The following is a 17,840-nucleotide window of genomic DNA, read 5'->3' on the forward strand; positions in this document are numbered from 1 at the left end:
GCAGCAGAATGGAGCTTGAGAGAGCAGGCCAGGGTTGCCGCCGGCAACAGGGGAAGCAAAGCTTTCCGCACACCCTGGCGGGGCCCACCCGCTTAAGACAACAAAGTTTCAATTATAACCCCAACAGAAATGGCTGCCGGCATCGGAGGGAGCCCCAGGCTTGGCTCCGATACAGGCTACAAAGTTTCAATTGTAGAAGGAAAATAAATTCCAGATACCAGGGCCCCCGCTTGGGTTGCCAGGGGGCGTGGCCGGCCTGCAAACCACCACAGGCCCCTCGCTCAGGCTGCCCCACACCCCAAGGGAACCCCCACTTGATCTGGGATGCCCTTCAGGGCAAACCAGCTGGCCCCCACCCCTGTACCAGGCCTCTATCCTATCTAATAAAAGAGTAATATGCAGATTGATCATCACTGCAACACACAATATAGCTGCCCCCATGTGGTCAAAGATCCTGCCCCCATGTGGACACAAGATGGCCACCACAGGATGGCCAGCAGGAGAGGGCAGTTGGGAGGCACCCGGCCTGCAAGGGAGGGCAGTTGAGAAGGACCAGGCCTGCAAGGGAGGGCAGTTGGAGATGATCAACCCTGCAGAAGAGGGCAGTTAAGGGTGACCAGGCTGGCAGAGGAGGGAAGTTCTGGGCAAACACGCTGGCAGCAGAGTGGTTAGGGGGTGATCAGGCTGGCAGGCAGAAGCGGTTAGGGGCAATCAGGAAGGTAGGCAGGCAAGCAGTTGGGAGCCAGCAGTCCTGGATTGTGAGAGGGATGTCCGACTGCCCTCAAGGGGTCCCATATTGGAGAGGGTACAGGCTGGGCTGAGGGACAACCCCCCTCCATGCACGAATTTTGTGCACCGGGCCTCTAGTATAATATAAATGACTGTGCTATAGACCAATAGACAGATGAACCAATGCAAAATATGCTGAGTCAGTTTTGTAGTACACAAAGCATTTTCTGCCATAAACAAAAATCACTATCAGGTCTTTCCCATCAATCCAATATTCTCCTCTTTTAAATTGATAGCAATACGTTGTTACTAGCAATGCAAGGAGGAACATTATCAGTGCCAGATGAATAATACAACAGGTGAGAAGAGTAGTTATAACCTACCCGAGAGCACTATATAGTAAGTCTCAGCAATGGCAGGAAACAGCCTTCCTCTGGGGACCCAAGCAAGGACACTGAATGTTACACAGCTTACACAAAACTTAACTCAGGAAAACCCAGGCTCACACAGCACACGTAAAAGAGGGTCATAGCCCTAGCTGGTTTGGCTCAGTGGATAGAGCTTCGGCCTGCAGAATGAAGGGTTGCAGGTTCGATTCCAAAAGGACACATGACCAGGTTGTGGGCTCAATCCCCGGTGTGGGGCATGCAGGAGGCAGCCAATCAATGATTCTCTCTCATCACTGATGATTCTCTCTCTCTCTCTCTCTCTCTCTCCTCTCTCTCTCTCTCTCTCCCCCTCTTCTTCCTCTCTGAAATCAATAAAAATATATATTTTTTTTAAAAAGAGGGTCATAATTAACATCATGCTACTGAAGTACTTAAGCAGTAAATATTCCATCATTATTTTAGAATTATTTAAAGTTCACAACTTAAAGAAAAATCTGCTGGCTCAAATCCCGTATCTTTCAAGATTTCTCTGACCCTGTGAAAGTACATCTGTGAACTCAACATTAATGACGCATATCTCAGCTCAAAGGCAAGAGTTTATTTTGTTTACACACTCTCTTTGGTCTCTATATCCCCGTAGGATGCACTGCAGAGTAGTTACTAAAACTATCATCTAAGTAAGTAGGGAGAGGAAAAAGCAACCTCTTCAGAAGGAATTCCATTTCTAACTCCTAAATCTTTATCTTTCTACACCAAAATAATACTACTTATAGGAAAAGATAAAAATCTACAACCATCTCCCTTAGTTGATTTGTAATGCAATGCTGAGATTCAGTATTACCCCCAAAGGCATTCCCAGGTAAGGAGAGTAGGTCCAAGGTCACATAATGGCTCCACCCTCATTTAAATTATTTAACTGTTCCCTCCATTTCCTCATCTACGAAAGATGAGCCTATCTCACAAGGTTGCTGTGATGATTAAATGAAATATTTTCAATTACTTAGCACAGTGCCTGGCAAAAACACCCATTATTTGCACTATTATAAATAATAACCTATAGACTAAAAGCAAATATAAAAATAAATTTCTATGAGACTTCTTAATGCACAGAAAAAATATTAAGCAAATATTTCTCTAAAAGGTCTCTGTAGCCGAAACCGGTTTGGCTCAATGGATAGAGCGTCGGCCTGCGGACTCAGGGGTCCCAGGTTCGATTCCGGTCAAGGGCATGTACCTTGGTTGCGGGCACATCCCCAGTAGGGGGTGTGCAAGAGGCAGCTGATCGATGTTTCTAACTCTCTACCCCTCTCTCTTCCTCTCTGTAAAAAATCAATAAAATATATTAAAAAATAAATAAATAAATAAATAAAAAATATATAACAAGTTTACTATATAAATGTTTAAAAAATAAATAAAAATAAAAGGTCTCTGTACTTCAGGACTTTTCACTTAGGGAAAAAAGCACATAAATGGACATGACAAATCTAGTTAGCTAGCACTCAATATTAGCTTTAATTGCCATAAATCATCACCTAAGCTTAGGAATTTTAAAAATATTTTCACTGTATGTCCAGATTTTATTTTATTTTAATATTTCATGATGTTGTTTCTGATAAAGAGAGCAAACCAAATGCCCAACCATTTAAATTATGAAATATCCATACAATGGCCAAAACCGGTTTGGCTCAGTGGATAGAGCGTCGGTCTGTGGACTGAAAGGTCCCAGGTTCGATTCCGGTCAAGGGCATGTACATTGGTTGCGGGCACATCCCCAGTAGGAGGTGTGCAGGAGGCAGTTGGTCGATGTTTCTGTCTCATCGATGTTTCTAGCTCTCTATCCCTCTCCCTTCCTCTCTGTAAAAAATCAATAAAATATATTTAATTAAAAAAAAGAAATATCCATACAATGGAATACTATGCAACAATATTAACAAAGCACACTTGTATTTACTGACATGAAAAAGTTCCTGCTTCACTGTTAATTTTTTTAAAGGTGTTATAAAACAAAACAAGTACTATAACCTCATTTTTGTTTAAAAAGTAGGTGGTAATATTCTTCTTGTCTTTAGTTTTCTGGCTTATGTAATTGTCTCTACCACAAACATGAATTACTTATATAATAATAGGGAAGGACGCAAAAAGAAAGTAATGCAAATTTTTAAAGAGCCAAAAAATCTGAGTAAGGCAAAATGTTACAGTGACTTCCTTAAAAACTGAACATACTCCACAAAATGTTGATTAAAACAATTATTCCCATCCCACTTTAAGTCCTAAAAGTTTCACTGTCCAACAATTTAAATCAGAGAAGACTGTCAAACTTTAGCAGTTTTACAAAAACAGCACAACAGCTTATAATAAGTCACCTTTCTCCTAAGAATACAAAGCATTAAAGCTATAATTAACTTATTAATCCTCAAAACAGCCTGGACAGTAGTAGGTTTCAGGCTGGGATTATAATTTCCAATTTGTAGGTGGGGTTAGACAATAAAGTTATAGTGTACACTCAAAGTAAGAAATTTAAAATACCCCAATTTTTAATTCATCTAATAAACCACAATCTGACAAATGCAGATGAGGCTAACATAAATTGAGATTTTCCCGTAAGTTTAAAGAGACAAAAGAACCTATCTGCTATAAAAGGTTGGGCTAGGTAATTAATGGTTTCCCTACCAGTTCCAGGGAAGCATCTGGAGACTGGAAAATGTTAAATGGGTTCAGCAGGCAAACACATTTGGGGAAACACTTCCTTGATGGAGATCCACAATGTATTTCATCATATTGAATATGCAGATGTTTGCCTTTACCAAACTTACTTAACAAATAAACACCTTTTTCCCATTACACTTATGAATATCTTGAGGAACACTGTTCTGAGGGATACGGTTGGAATAAAGTTCAAATATGTGAATTCTAGGGTCCCTTCCTGTACTTAGGATTCTATTATTCTAAACTGCAGTATAGGTTCAAGGACAAACTTCCACCTAACACAAGTAGCACTTTTGAAGCAAAAACATATCCCTAGGGCAGAGTTTCTCAACACTATTGACATCTTGTGCTGAATAACTCTGTTGTAGGGGGAGGGAGGTCTCTCCTGAGCACTGTAAGATATTTAGCAGGATCTCTGGCCTCCACCCACTAGATGCTAGTAACACCTTTATACAAATTATGACAACCAAAAATGCCTCCAGACATGTCAAATGACCCATAGGGGGCAAAAATCACACCTCCCAATTGAAAAGTACTTCCTAGAGATACAGACCTATATCTTTATGTCTATCTATAAAGATATATTCTTTCCAGAAAGCAGAACACCTGGCTGCTTCAAATACTGCAAGTCAGAACTAACTTCATACCTACAACTGAAAATTTTGCCTTATTCCTCATTAGTTTCCAATAGAGGACTCCCAAATACACAAGAAAAAACTAGCAGCATCCACCTTGCAAAAATGTTGATAAGCTGCAAAAACCCAAGGAGAAGGGTTTGGCCATCTGACTGGCTAATCACCACACTTTCACTGAAAACAAGCAAAAATCAGATGGGGAAGAAACGTTTGCCCATAATGTGGCTTCTACTAACTTCTTTCCCCATTACCTCATTACTCTGCACAAAGGAAAGAAAGAGAAGGAGGAAGGTTGGTTAGGGAAGTGTCCATGCAGTTGTCAAATGTCAGCTGAAATTTTTAAATTAGCTAAAATTTCATTATGTAAGAGGTTAGGACAAGAGAATGGTTACATTGCATTCTAGTGAGAGGAAATAGCATGTGAAAAGGCAAGGCTGTGGGAAAACATAGGACATCCTAGAGGTTAAAAGAAATGATCAATTTTCTTGAAATATAAAGTTAATAGAGGAAACAGTACAGAAAAAGGTAGCAAGACAGTTTGAAGCCGGTTCAATAATGGACAACCTTAAATAGCCAGCCTATACTCAGACTTAAAGGCAGCAGAATGTCATTAAAGGTTTTTCAAATAGGGAGTGACACATCAGAACTGAGCTTTTCAGAGACCAGTTGGGTAGGATGGATTAAAGGAAAATAAAAAGGCAAAGAAGAAGTTACTGCAATAATCCTGACAGCATGCAACAAGAACCTCAACTAAAGTGGTCACCACAGTAGTATGGTCAAAGTTTTCTCCAAGCTTAAATCCAGAAATTGGAAGGTGCTAAAGTTTGCACAAGGGCCAAATAAGTGACACAAACATTAATATAAAGGCCCTTAAGGACAAGAAAAAAGGCTCTCTTTTCCTTCATAACTTTGTCTTCTCTATGCATTGCTCATAAAGCTGTTCAGGTGTGGTATATCCTCTCTATTCTTAACACCACCAACCCAAACCCAGCTAGGTCTTCATCAGCTCAGACCTAAATCATAGCAGCTTCCTGACTGATAGCTCAGATTTCCAATACATTCCATATCTTTTTATCATCTCACTTCTCTATTCTAGAATAACTTCTAGTGCCTTTTCATAAGTCAAAATTCTCCAAGATGAAACTTCCTATATAATAAAAACCTAATATGCTAAGTGTCCCAGGGATGTCGGAGAGCCAGTTTTGGCCCGATCCCGCAGGCCAGGCAGAGGGACCTCACTAGTAAAACAATATCAGAACAAGTGCATCAGGTAGCATGGAGCCAGAACTCCCCCTAAATCCCAAGCTCCACAATCTCTGCCTAGGCTGCTGCTTCTACTGGGACAGCCCAAAACATAATTAATCCTTCAATATATAACATCTCTACAGAAACTTTTCTCTACTATTCGGATTCACATTGCTTTCTTCCTGCTTAAATTGTTCAATGCACTTAAAGTCACCATCACTCAATTCAAATTATGTGTTTGAATGTTCCCTAATTGTCACAATTTATTAATTATATTTCCTGCCGAAACCGGTTTGGCTCAGTGGATAGAGCGTCAGTCTGCGGACTGGAAGGTCCCAGGTTCGATTCCGGTCAAGGGCATGTACATTGGTTGCGGGCACATCCCCAGGTGGGGGGTGTGCAGGAGGCAGCTGGTCGATGTCTCTCTCTCATTGATGTTTCTAGCTTTCTATCCCTCTCCCTTCCTCTCTGTGAAAAATCAATAAAATATATTTTTTAAAAGAAATTATATTTCCAAAACAGGAAGTGTTTTTTAGGATCCTTCTCTTGCATACTCGTTAACTTTATCTAGAGCTTGGTAAACTCTAAGTACTGTAACCACTTACTGACTGAACTAGAGTAGTCAAAACACACTGGTTTGCTCTGGCAAGTATGCTCAATGGTTACAGCACCAACCCTGGGACGGAAGGGTCTCAGGCTCGATTCCCAGTCGAGGGCACTTATCTGGGTTGCAGGTCTCCCCCCCACCCCCCTACTCTCTCTAAAACCCAATGGAAAAAATATCCTTGGGTGAAGATTAATAACAACAACAACACTTGGTGAGGTAGATCTTCAAATTTAAGTAAGATTTTGCTAAGCAGAGGAAGATTAGGAAACTAATCAAGAAACTGACAAAATAATGGGAAAGGATTTAGGAGATGATCCACAGAGCAATTTGGATGAGCCAAGTGGTACATGTATACAGCTTCTCAAGAAGAGTCCTAGCCGGTTTGGCTCAGTGGATAGTGTCGGCCTGCAGACTGAAGGGTCCTGGGTTCAATTCCAGTCAAGGGCATATATCTGGGTTGTAGGCTTGCTCCCCAGTGCAGGGCGTGTGGGAGGTAGCTGATCAGTGATTCTTTCTCATCAATGATGTTTCTATCTCTCTTTCCCTCTCCCTTCCTCTCTGAAATCAATAAAAATATATTTTTTTTTTAAAAAAGAGGAAAGTAGCTATGTATGTAGTAATTTGTGATAATGTACTGAAAGCTACATTATGGGACACAATGCAAAGTATTTCTTTTAAATGGAAAACAATGTAGATATGTTATGAAATACAATAGGGAGTAGAGACATATTTTTTATTACAAGTCAAAATAATAATGTGAACTAGTCCCTAACACTTTCCTATGCCAACAGAGCTTCTTAACCGAAAACGTTTATAATTACTAAGGGAATCATAGCTCTGACTGGAGGTTATTATTATGTCTGCTGCTCACTAACATTAAGTGACCTTTCACTACATCAGTCACTGTGCTAATCGTTTTTACATGTGCTCTCATTTATCTTCACAATAACATTGTAAAGCAAGTACTCTTGTTTTCATTTTATAGATGAGGAAACTTGACAGTCAGAACTTCTAAAATGCAGAAGCAGGATTCCAATTCAAATCCCTAATTCTAAAGTCCACAACTTTTAAACCATCATACTAAGTAATTTAAGGCTAATTTTAAATTGAAAGGACCTTAACTGCTAGACACTAGATTTCAAATTTTAGTCTTTAGAGGAATACCAAATGATTATCTCCAATAAACATTTTATTAAAATGCCTATAACATTAAAAGCACCAAAGTGTCTACAGTGATGACAAAGACCAGTAAAGACACCACTATGTGACCAGGAAATCCTGGGAGGCCACATTAAGGGGACCCTGGCACAGGCTGAGAGTGGGTGGAATCATAGAAGGCTCCCCAGAGGGGATAACATCTAAGTTGAAACCTAAAGAATATGTAGGGTCCAGCATCATCCATACTGCTACTTTAACTATTCCATGTCCAAAATCCATCCCATGCTCCCAACACCAAATCCTAAACCAATTCCTGTTCATCAACATTCCCTATGTGAATGAATCTTTTCTTAAAATATGTTTTTAATGATTTTTAAATAGAGAGGAAGTGATAGAAGCATAGATGAGAGACACATCTATAGGCTGCCTCCCGAATGCCCCCTACTGGGGATCATCAAACCCACAATCCGGGCATGTGCCCTGACTGGGACTCAAACCCAGGACCTCTTGGTCCATGGGATGATGCTTAATCCACTGAGCTACATCAGCCGGGCCCCTCTTCGAATGAATCTTGATTCCAATCACTGATGTATTGTATATCATAGATAGCTCACTTAATCATATACGAATGCCAGACGATTAATAGAAAGACTGCAGGAGTTTATGGTCTAATGTGAAGGCACTAAAAATTGTAACAGTTTCATTAATGCAAAGATAAAAGGATAGAAAATAGCCCTGGCTGATGTTGTTAAGTGGTTAGAGTGTCAGCCCGAACACAGGATTGAGAGTTTGATTCCCAGTCAAATTGGGTTGCAGGTTCGATCCCTGGCCCCAGTCAGGGTGAATGAGGGAGGCAACCAATCAATGTGTCTCTCTCACATTGATGTCTCTCTCTTTCTCCCCCCACCCCCTTCCTCTCTGAAAAGCAATGAAAAACATATCCACGGATGAGAATTACCACATACAACACAAAAAAGATAGAAAATAGGTGCAAAGAAAAACCCAGATGATAAACACTGTGTTTTGCCTGAAGGGCTCCAGAAAGAGATGACATTCTGGTTGAATTTTGAAGGCTGACTAGGGAGAGTTCAAAATAGGAAATAGAATAAAGAGGCGCACTCACTCCATCCTTAATGCCATTGCCTTAATTCAGAACCTAATTATGTACTACAGTAATCCAGGCAATAATAATCTCCCAACTGTTCTTTCTTCCTGTCTCAGCAAGCCTTCAATATAGCATCTACTACCAAAATGATTATTAGAAAAAAGGAAGAGAGGGGAGAAGAGGGAATATAAATCTGACCATGTTGTGCTCCTGCTTAAAATCTTTCAGTGACACTAGGGTAAGGATGAATCCAAACTCCCCACACAGCATATCTACGTCCTTTTTAACCCTCAGCCTCATCTCCAACCTGTCTCCAGCTCCAAACTTCCTGAATTATATTTATAGTTCCAGGCTCTTCCGTGCCCTTGCACCTTTGCTCATGCTACTTTTTCTTCTCCAAGATCACATGCTCTTTCAAGTATTCCCCATTCATCCAAGTTGAATTAGGAATCCCTCTCTCTCTGGGTCTTACGTGCACCCCCGTGACACCCTGGGCAACAGCTCATAATGTAACATAGACTCCCAATTTTGTCTTTCTCTTCCTTCCCTAGACTATGTACTTCCTTAAAAAGGAGTTACTGTTTGTTTTATCTTGATCCCCTACATGCAGCACTGTGCCTGGCAGACAGTGGACTAATATACGTATATATGGTAGTTAACCTGAGCACTGTATGTTGAATGTACCAGCTGGAGATCCATTATGAAGTTAAAGGGGATGTCTGATCATAAAGTGATAATGATCTAACAAGAAGCTGGCACAAAATGAATCTAGGGCAGATTTCATCTAACTCAAGTTCCAGTCATTTATATTGCCAAGCACCTGAACCCAGACTGGCAAATTTTTAACTGTAGCATTTAAACTATTAAATTTGGTTGCATAAGCCTTTTGAAGGCAAAAATATATAAAAACTTTAATGCAATTACCCAAAATTTTACCCAGTAACTGCACTTCTAGGAACCTATCCAAGAGAAATATTCTCATAGATACATAAAGATGTATGTACAATTCTTTCACTGAAGAATTGTAATACAAAAAACCCCTAAACTTAAAAAAGACACACTAGGAAACTATGTATACATCTAAAAAGAAAACTATGTTTTGATGTGAAAATCCTCTGATGTATAGCTAAATGGGGGGGGGGGGGGGGATCAAGAACATAAGTATGATCCCATTCCTGTTTAAAAATACATAAACAGAAAAAAATTTTTGAAGGATGACTACCTATCAAAATACTTACTGATGTTTACCACTGAATTCAAATTTCCTACCAGTCTACCTCACATAAAAACAAAGAGGGGGGAAAAAAGTACTTTTTAATCTCGTCTCTTTCTAACAAGCTCTAACAGTACAAGTGTTTGAACAGCCTTAAAATCAGAGACTTCTTGAAGGGTCCAAGCAATTCAAAAGCAAACAGGTTATTTTTGGCAGGCATCCTTGACCAAATTCCAGGGATCTCACTGAAGCCTACCTTATCCGTTTAGAGTATTGAATTAATGATAAATAAAAATTCATTTTTCCAACACCAGGGAAATGTTAAATATTAATACTACCATCCTTCTTTCAATCCTCTGGGAGGCCAAAGGAAAAACTAGGAGTAAGCAATAAACCAGTAACTGCATAAACAGCTGCCCAATTTTTTTTTTGATATGTGCTTAAGGTCTTTAAAATCCTGTTCTCCATGGTAATGTACGAACAGCTTAATGAAACTTTCCTGACAGTTCAACTTATCAAACTAGTATTTCTTCAAAGCCTATACATTAGCAAACATAAAAAAATCAAACTAATTAGCTTTTTGCCTCTTTGCCCTTCACACCCTTCCATGGAGGTGCTAATAAGCAGTCACAAAGGCCAAATAACAAGTAGCAGGAGAAAACCTGGATGTAAGTTTTTAGCAATTTTTGGTTTAACGTTCTAACAAAATTGTTATTCATCTTTTTTATTCCCCAACGCTTCCCCTCCAACTGTGATTAACCAGTTCTGATCTTAAGCTGATCCTTTTTAAAAAAGAAATTAAAAGGTGAGGAACTTCCATTAAGTTTGATGCTACTCAAGCAACTTTTTCCAAACAAGAGCAGAATCTGCTGTACTTAAAATTCAGAGTGAGACCTCATTTGGGATACCTGGTTCAAGTAACAAGAACCAGAGTTTTTGATAACATTTAGATAAAACTGCACTGAATTTACCTCCACCTTACATTTCCTGATTCTCAAAAGCTTGGGACAAAAATTATAATTCTTAAAAAATTAGAATTAGGGGAAAAAGGCAAGTTTATAGTCAACATTAAAATATATAGCTAGCCCTAGCCCATTTGACTCAGTGGATAGAACATCGGCCTGTGGACTCAAGGGTCCCGAGTTCGATTCCAGTCAAGGTTGCAGGCTCAATCCTCAGTAGGGGGTGTGCAGGAGACAGCCGATCAATGATTCTCTCTCATCACTGATGTTTCTATCTCTCTCTCTCTCTCCCTTCCTCTCTGAAATCAATAAAAATATACTTTTTAAAAAGTATATATATACATATACATATGTACACATATGTATATGTATATGTATATGTATATGTATATGTATATGTATATGTATATGTAGACATATAGTTAAATATTTCCTTAGTAGGTTAGGGCATTCAAATGTTAAAATGTTATGGAGCTAGCTTAATCTTGAAAAAGCAAGGCTTGCAGAAAGTAACATTTATTAAGCAACTGTTATCTGCCAGACTTCCAAAGGGAGACAAGAATTTAAAAGATCTTCCCCCCCTTGAGGGCCTCTTGGCATAAAGGTTTAAAACCTTCTTCTACAAACTTTTACGTTTTTCTTTCAGATTATCCGTTTATCTGCTTTTCATTCATAAATATGAGCTGTGCTTCAAACTTTGAAGTCAGTTTCCTCATAACACATTAAAAAAAAAGTCAATTTCAGTCCTGTTTAGAGTCCAGTCTTTTTGGTAAATTATACCTACTGGTTTATTTTCTCCTACATATTTTACCCTACATCCTAAAAGACAGGCACATGGCATAACAGAGAAACAATAACTGAATTAATAGTGACCCTTGCAACTGGTCTTTTCCTATGACTCACAATTCTTCCCACAATCTGCAAGTGATACCCAAAGATACCACTTACCTCCTACCTTCTTCTTGTGGCCTTCAAATGTTGGAGATCTCTAGTACAGTGGGTATTTGTCTTTTCCAATTTATATTGTCTTTCCTAACTATCACTGTATTTTTAGAGAATGGGAAGTACTGAAAGAGCCTTATTTTGTTATGAATTATTATACTCTGGCAAGAATATTTTTACAAAATTTTAATATGCCCAGAGACAATTTATTAGGGATAGAAACTACAATTTAAAAATACATCTTCAGAACCAACATGCAGACTGGAAAACCAATCTTAATATAGATTTCCAAGAAATAAAGTCCTATTTTAGGGTAAAGGACATGGTCCAAATACTCTTTGCACTGAGACAGAAGGTAGGCCAGGTGGTGTTTGGGACCATCTTTATTTAAGACATCTACACTGTACTTCAAAAAGTGATCAAGCAAAAGGGTACACTAATGTAAAGATCAAGGCAGACACTTAACTTAAAATAGAGAAAGAGGAGAAAGAAAAGGTGCTTTAGAGCTCTAAATAAACCACTAAATGATGAAATCTGCTCTGGGGCAATCAACTAAAGACCACATACTTACCCTCCTTTCCAAACTGAAGGCAATAGAGAGATCTTTTTTTTTTTGGGGGGGGGGGAGGGGTAATCAATTAAAAAAAAATTAAATCTCTCTCTCCAGGAAGGAAGTTACTTAAATAAATTTGTCTTAATAGCCTCAACAAGAAGAAAAAAACAAATCCTACCAAGCCCTCAAGCAAGCTAACTAAATATAACAGGAATAAGTATTACTCTTTAAACGCAGAATTTTCAATGACTATTGTTTAGAAAATACAGCATGATTATGATGTTTTTACATTTAAAAATTGTGTTTCTAATATGACAAGGTACCTAAGCTTTATTCACAGAACTTCCTAACCAGCGCCACTCAAACACTAAAATACCTTCTCCAACCAACACCATCAACCACGTGGCCCTATGTTTACAGGTCACATGAGTCAGGTTGCATCAACAGAACAAATCTAAAATTTGTTTTCACTTTAAAATACAATTAAAATCTTTGGCCAACCCAATAAAATTTAGAGGATGTAGGTTACAGTGTAACAAATAAGATGGAAGAGTTGGCAGTGTTTTAAGAAGAAAAAATGGAGTACTACAGTTATTTTCCTTTCTTCTCACTGTGATAAAAGTTCAAAAGTGAACTTAAGGCTTACTCATTTTCTAGCTTCCAAAATTTTCCTCAACAGGATAATGACAAGTCACTTAACAACCAAAGAATGCTCTGCAGTTTTAGCCATAGAAATAACATGTGTAGGCAAGAAAAAAGAAAATGAGACAAAAAGTTAACACCTGATTTTGGTAAAGCACAACAGTCAAATACTTATGTTCTGAATAAAGCTTTCAGAAAAGATGCAGGAACATTTCTAAATACTTCACTTCAATAAATTCATATAGGCAAAGGAGCAAAAACCCCACCCCACCCTCAAAGTTCCATCAATATTTAATTGATCACTCTTTTAACTATCTACAGACACAAATCAAAAATACTTATCTTACATATGTATCTTACTTCAATGAGGCAGTCATCAAAGACCAACCATAATATAGATGTTAAGAATCTTGGTCACATTTAATATTTCTCTCCAACATTTGAGAAATAAAAAGCTAACCACCTCCAAACATGAGATCACTAACAAATATACCAAATATGCTGAAGTAAAAAAAATTGCATACTGTGTTAGAGAAACCTAGTGGAAATTGAAATCAGAAATATAAATCAGTTATCCCACATTTATAATGCATTTTTTAAATTCCTCAAGGAATGAGCATTTTACCTTGCCTTATTTTTAGAACTACACATCACACTGCACATATCACATGACGTGATGTAACTGTTAGCAAAGAAAATGGCCCAAATCATTGGAAATATATCTAGTAAGAGAACAAGAATCAATGCATCCTTAAGAATCACTACATTTCTTATTTACTTTTTTAAAAGTTTATTAAATCACATTTTTTAAATTGTAAAAGTGGCTAATAACCTATATAGAAAAACAGAGAAATATACTTGGTATTTTATAAAATAGGAATTTACACTATCAGGAAAACTGATATGAAGAAACCGATAAATGAACATTCATTTAAACCTTTAGGATTAAAAGCATTCTCCAGATCAAAAGCACAATAAAAATATAATGAAATACGCTTAGCTAAAGCATAATTATTGCTCAAAAGTATTTACTGTTGTTAGGATATAAGAAAAATAGTTTTAACTGACAAACCTGCAGACAATTGAAAATTTCTAAATTGGTCAGATTATGTTAGAAAAGGAACCAAGTATAGCCTATAGAAGGGGGGAGGGGAAAACACACCCACTTAAGCCTTTGTAAATAGTGGTACTTTAAATGGCCCCAAAGTAGGAAAAACAGCAACTATACTATTCTGAAATATGAAAAACATACCCCGATGTACTACTTTTCCATACTTGAAAGTGCTTTAGAACGAAGTTCAGTAACAATCTATAACTATATCATGATTATGCAAGGCAAAGATTATGTAATTTTATCGGTTTTTTTATAAATGTTCTCCGACTCTACAACTGAAACGTTTTGCTCTCTCCAATGGGGAGGAGGTAGGTTCTTCTGGGCTACAATTTAAAAATATAAACACATCCTAAAACCAAAAAAAAAAAACAAACACACACACAATGATTGCTAGCCACGTGACAAAGGAGATGGCAACATCAGGATTGTGAATGGAGGGGAGGGAAGCGAGGCAAGACCAGGGAGATTTCTCGGAACTTTGGGAACCTTCAGATTCGAGTCTACCGACCCTTAAGGTACCAAACTCTAGCCCTAAGAGTTGTATTGTTGATATTCTCAAGTACAGTTTTATTAATAGGTCACAAAAAATGCACCAGTGACCTCTAGAATAAAGGGGGAAAACGGAGGAGGAAAGAGCAATTTAAAGTGGCGCCATCATGTCACCCCTTCTCCCCTAAGGCAATCCAATAAGCAATAGTTAAGTAACATGTTTCTCAAAAATACCACATTGGGATCCCAAAAATGGAAAACAAAAGGATGTTTAAGTAAAGCATCAGGATATTGTTTATCATATGGAAGAACAATCAAACTATATGCTGAGAATCAAAAGACCGTCAGCCGGAAAACAGGCCCCCCAAACTCACTTAAAAGCAAATAAATGCCTCTTCCTCTTTAGTTTAAAAAAAAAAAAAAAAAACACGTCCGCCTGAGGGAAACTAGATCTGAAAACCTAAGTGACCTCAATTTACAGGCAACAAAAACAATATATAAATGAAACAAATAACCATCGCACAGAACAATCAAGAGTTGTGATATACACCGTGAAACGCGCAAGATGTGTATTTCGAGCAGAGAAAGGCCTTTTGCAGTCGAGAAGTTCAAGGCGAAAGCCAGAGTTTGTTTTTGTTTTGTTTTTTTAACGGGAATAAATCGTGTTCTTAAGGCCTCATTTTTAAATAGAACGCCAAAGGGAAAGCTGGCGAACGAGGCGGCAGCTGGTGGGAAAGGGCCCCCGCACACCCCCGCCCTTGGGGCGACTCCCAGCCCCGGACCCGCAGCGGGGAAGCCCGGAGAGGCCATTTAAAGTTCCGGGGATTTTTCCTGCCCTGCCCTGCCTTTCTAGTTACTACTAACAAAGAGAGAGAGAAATGGGAGCCACAGGGAGAGCGAGGAGAAGGAGAAAGGGCAGCGGGAGGAGGTGGAGGAAAGGAGCAGCAGCAGCAGCACCTACCACGTGATGGAGGAGCGTAGCCCGGGCGGATTCGGCCCCACAAAATGGGCGCAGTTTGCAAACAGCCCCCGGCCTGGGCGCCGAGGGCCGGCGGCGGGCGGGGGCGCGCGGCGGCGGCGGCGGCCCGGGCCCCCCTCTCCTCCCCCCCGGCGCCCGGAGCCGCCCTGACTTTCCGGGCGGGGGGGCGAGGCGGAGGGGGAGGGGAAGGCGGCGGCGGCGAGGAGCGGCTGCTTTTTCTTCTCTTTAGGGCCCCTTCTCCGGCCTTCCTCGGCTCCGGCGGGGCCTGGGCACGGCCGGGGACCGCAGCCCGGCCGGGAGGGCGGGCGGGCGGGGGCAGAGGGTGAAGCCGCCCCCCCCCCGCCCCGCACAAACAAGCGCCGCCGTCTGCAGCCCGAACCCGCACCCCGGCCGCCACCCCCGAACGTCTCTTCCAGGCCGGGGAGCGCGCTCCGGCCGCCCCCCGCGCCGCCGCGGCGAGATGAGTCGGCTTTGCTACGGTGCTCGGTTCTCCCGCCGGTTCGCCGAGCGGTGGCGGCGGTGGCGGCGGCACTGGGAAAATGGCGGCCGAGCTCCTTTTCCCTCCCCCCCTTTAATCTGAAGCGGAGGGAGAATGGAGCGAGCGAGCGAGCGGGCGAGCGCCGGGGACACGGGGAGGAGGGACAGCAGCGCCTCCGCCGGCTGCGGCTGCGGCGGCGAAGGGCCGCTCCGCCCCGGCGCGCCGCCAGGGGGCGCCCGCCGCGCCGCCCCCACGGGCCGCCAGGAGGCGCGGCCGCCGCCGCCTCAGTCATGGCTCCTCGCCGCGGCCGCTGTTTCTGCGCCTCCATCTGTGGAGGCCGCGGCGCAGGGGCCCCAGCGGTTCCCAGACGTGCGGCGGCGGCACGCGACACTGCGGCAGGCGGGAGAGGGCTCTGCTGCGGCCAAGGTGAGGCTAACCTGAGGCACTGACGCCGTCACATTCCCTCCGCGCCGGGGCTGGTGGGGCCGCGCGCCGGCTACGAGGGGCAAGGCGGACTGGCGCGGCGGAGCGAGAGGACGTGAGCGAGGAACTGTTTGCACTGTGTAGGAATGCCTGTGGCTAAGGCCGAGGTTACCACACTATTCCAGGGCTAACGTGCGCTGAACCGGCTAGGAAGCTCCTTGACCAGTGAAGCGCTTCCTACCGCCCTTTGTCCTAGCAGCCTACCTCCGAACACTGCAGCACGCCTGGGCACTAGCCCCAGCGCTGCGCTCCGCAGCCGCCAGGTTAAAAAAAAAAAAAAAAAGCGCACGTCGTCATTGCGCAGGCGCGTGCCAGGGCCCGCGCCGGGCCAGCCCGGGAAGGAGAAGCCGGGAGAGAGAGGGGAAGTGATGGCCCACCAGCGCCGGGCCCGCTGGGAACTGTAGTTTTCGTTAAGCACGCGTCTTGTTTTGGGTGTCACGGCTTGGCAAATCCGCCAAAACAGGCAAACGGCATTACACAATGAGCATTTATGCTTCCTGTCGCCACCAAAAGGAAGTTCACGGCTATGCTAAAAGTTTAACAAAGAACTCCGTAGAGAAACCCAAATCTCACAACAAAAAGCAAACTTCCCACCTTCATACCAGAGTTGGTTTAAAGTAGTGGCACTTTATCATTTCTCATGACCAGTTTGTCAGTACAGTATTTTATTCATTTCCCAAAATAGAGTCTTAAAATAGTGGAACCTTTTCTAGATTTAAAAAAATCAGTAATATAACGCAAAGTGTGACATTTACACAAATACACAAATTATATTCCATCATCCTTTAAAACTAAAGAAAAAGTTGCCAAAAGATGAATTAAGATTTTTTATAAAAAATAATCCTAGGATTCATCTAAATGACTGAATAAAAAAAAATGTTTCCAACAATTCAATCAACATATTCAGCAGATGAGAAGAGTATGCTCTACTACCAAAAATGAAGATGAGAAATGCTCAATACTCTTGTGGCTTACCAGAACCAATATCCGGTGGTATGCCTCACTTCTAGTAAAAAAAAAAACCAACACACAGCTTTAGTCCTCCCACAAAGTTACACTAACTCACCAGCTCCTACAGCATTTGCACCTATATTTCCATGAGTTTCCATGTGTATACTCTTAAAATCACTCTCTCAATTATAGTGGTTTTCAAATATCAAAAACAACCAGCTAAGAAAGTCCCAGCATCTAATTACACAAAGAATAAACATATGTACACATATCTGTATACATATCCAAAAGAGATCCTGCCTTTGTATAATCCTGGGGAAGAATATTTTGTTGATTTAAAAATGTACACAAACATATTTCCACATAATAGTAATTCCACAAAGTATAGCATAAGGGTGTTAAACATACAATTGCAGGACCAATAGATGGCGAACTAGAGCCCTAATCTGAGGCTTCTGAA

The 17,840-nt window shown here is 41.1% G+C and overlaps 1 protein-coding gene across 2 annotated transcripts in view; it reads right to left on the bottom strand.

The window, feature by feature from the left end:
- Window positions 1–16,054, bottom strand: part of KANSL1 (KAT8 regulatory NSL complex subunit 1) — a 151,495-nt gene extending 135,441 nt beyond the window's left edge. For both annotated transcript variants that reach the window (XM_028157468.2, XM_028157465.2), the window contains exon 1: window positions 15,451–16,054. The gene's annotated coding sequence lies outside the window, so the exon portion shown is untranslated. The remainder of the gene's footprint in view (window positions 1–15,450) is intronic.
- Between the last annotated feature and the right edge of the window lie 1,786 nt (window positions 16,055–17,840).

Source organism: Eptesicus fuscus, chromosome 20 (assembly GCF_027574615.1).
Source record: "Eptesicus fuscus isolate TK198812 chromosome 20, DD_ASM_mEF_20220401, whole genome shotgun sequence".
NCBI classification, from domain to species: domain Eukaryota; kingdom Metazoa; phylum Chordata; class Mammalia; order Chiroptera; family Vespertilionidae; genus Eptesicus; species Eptesicus fuscus.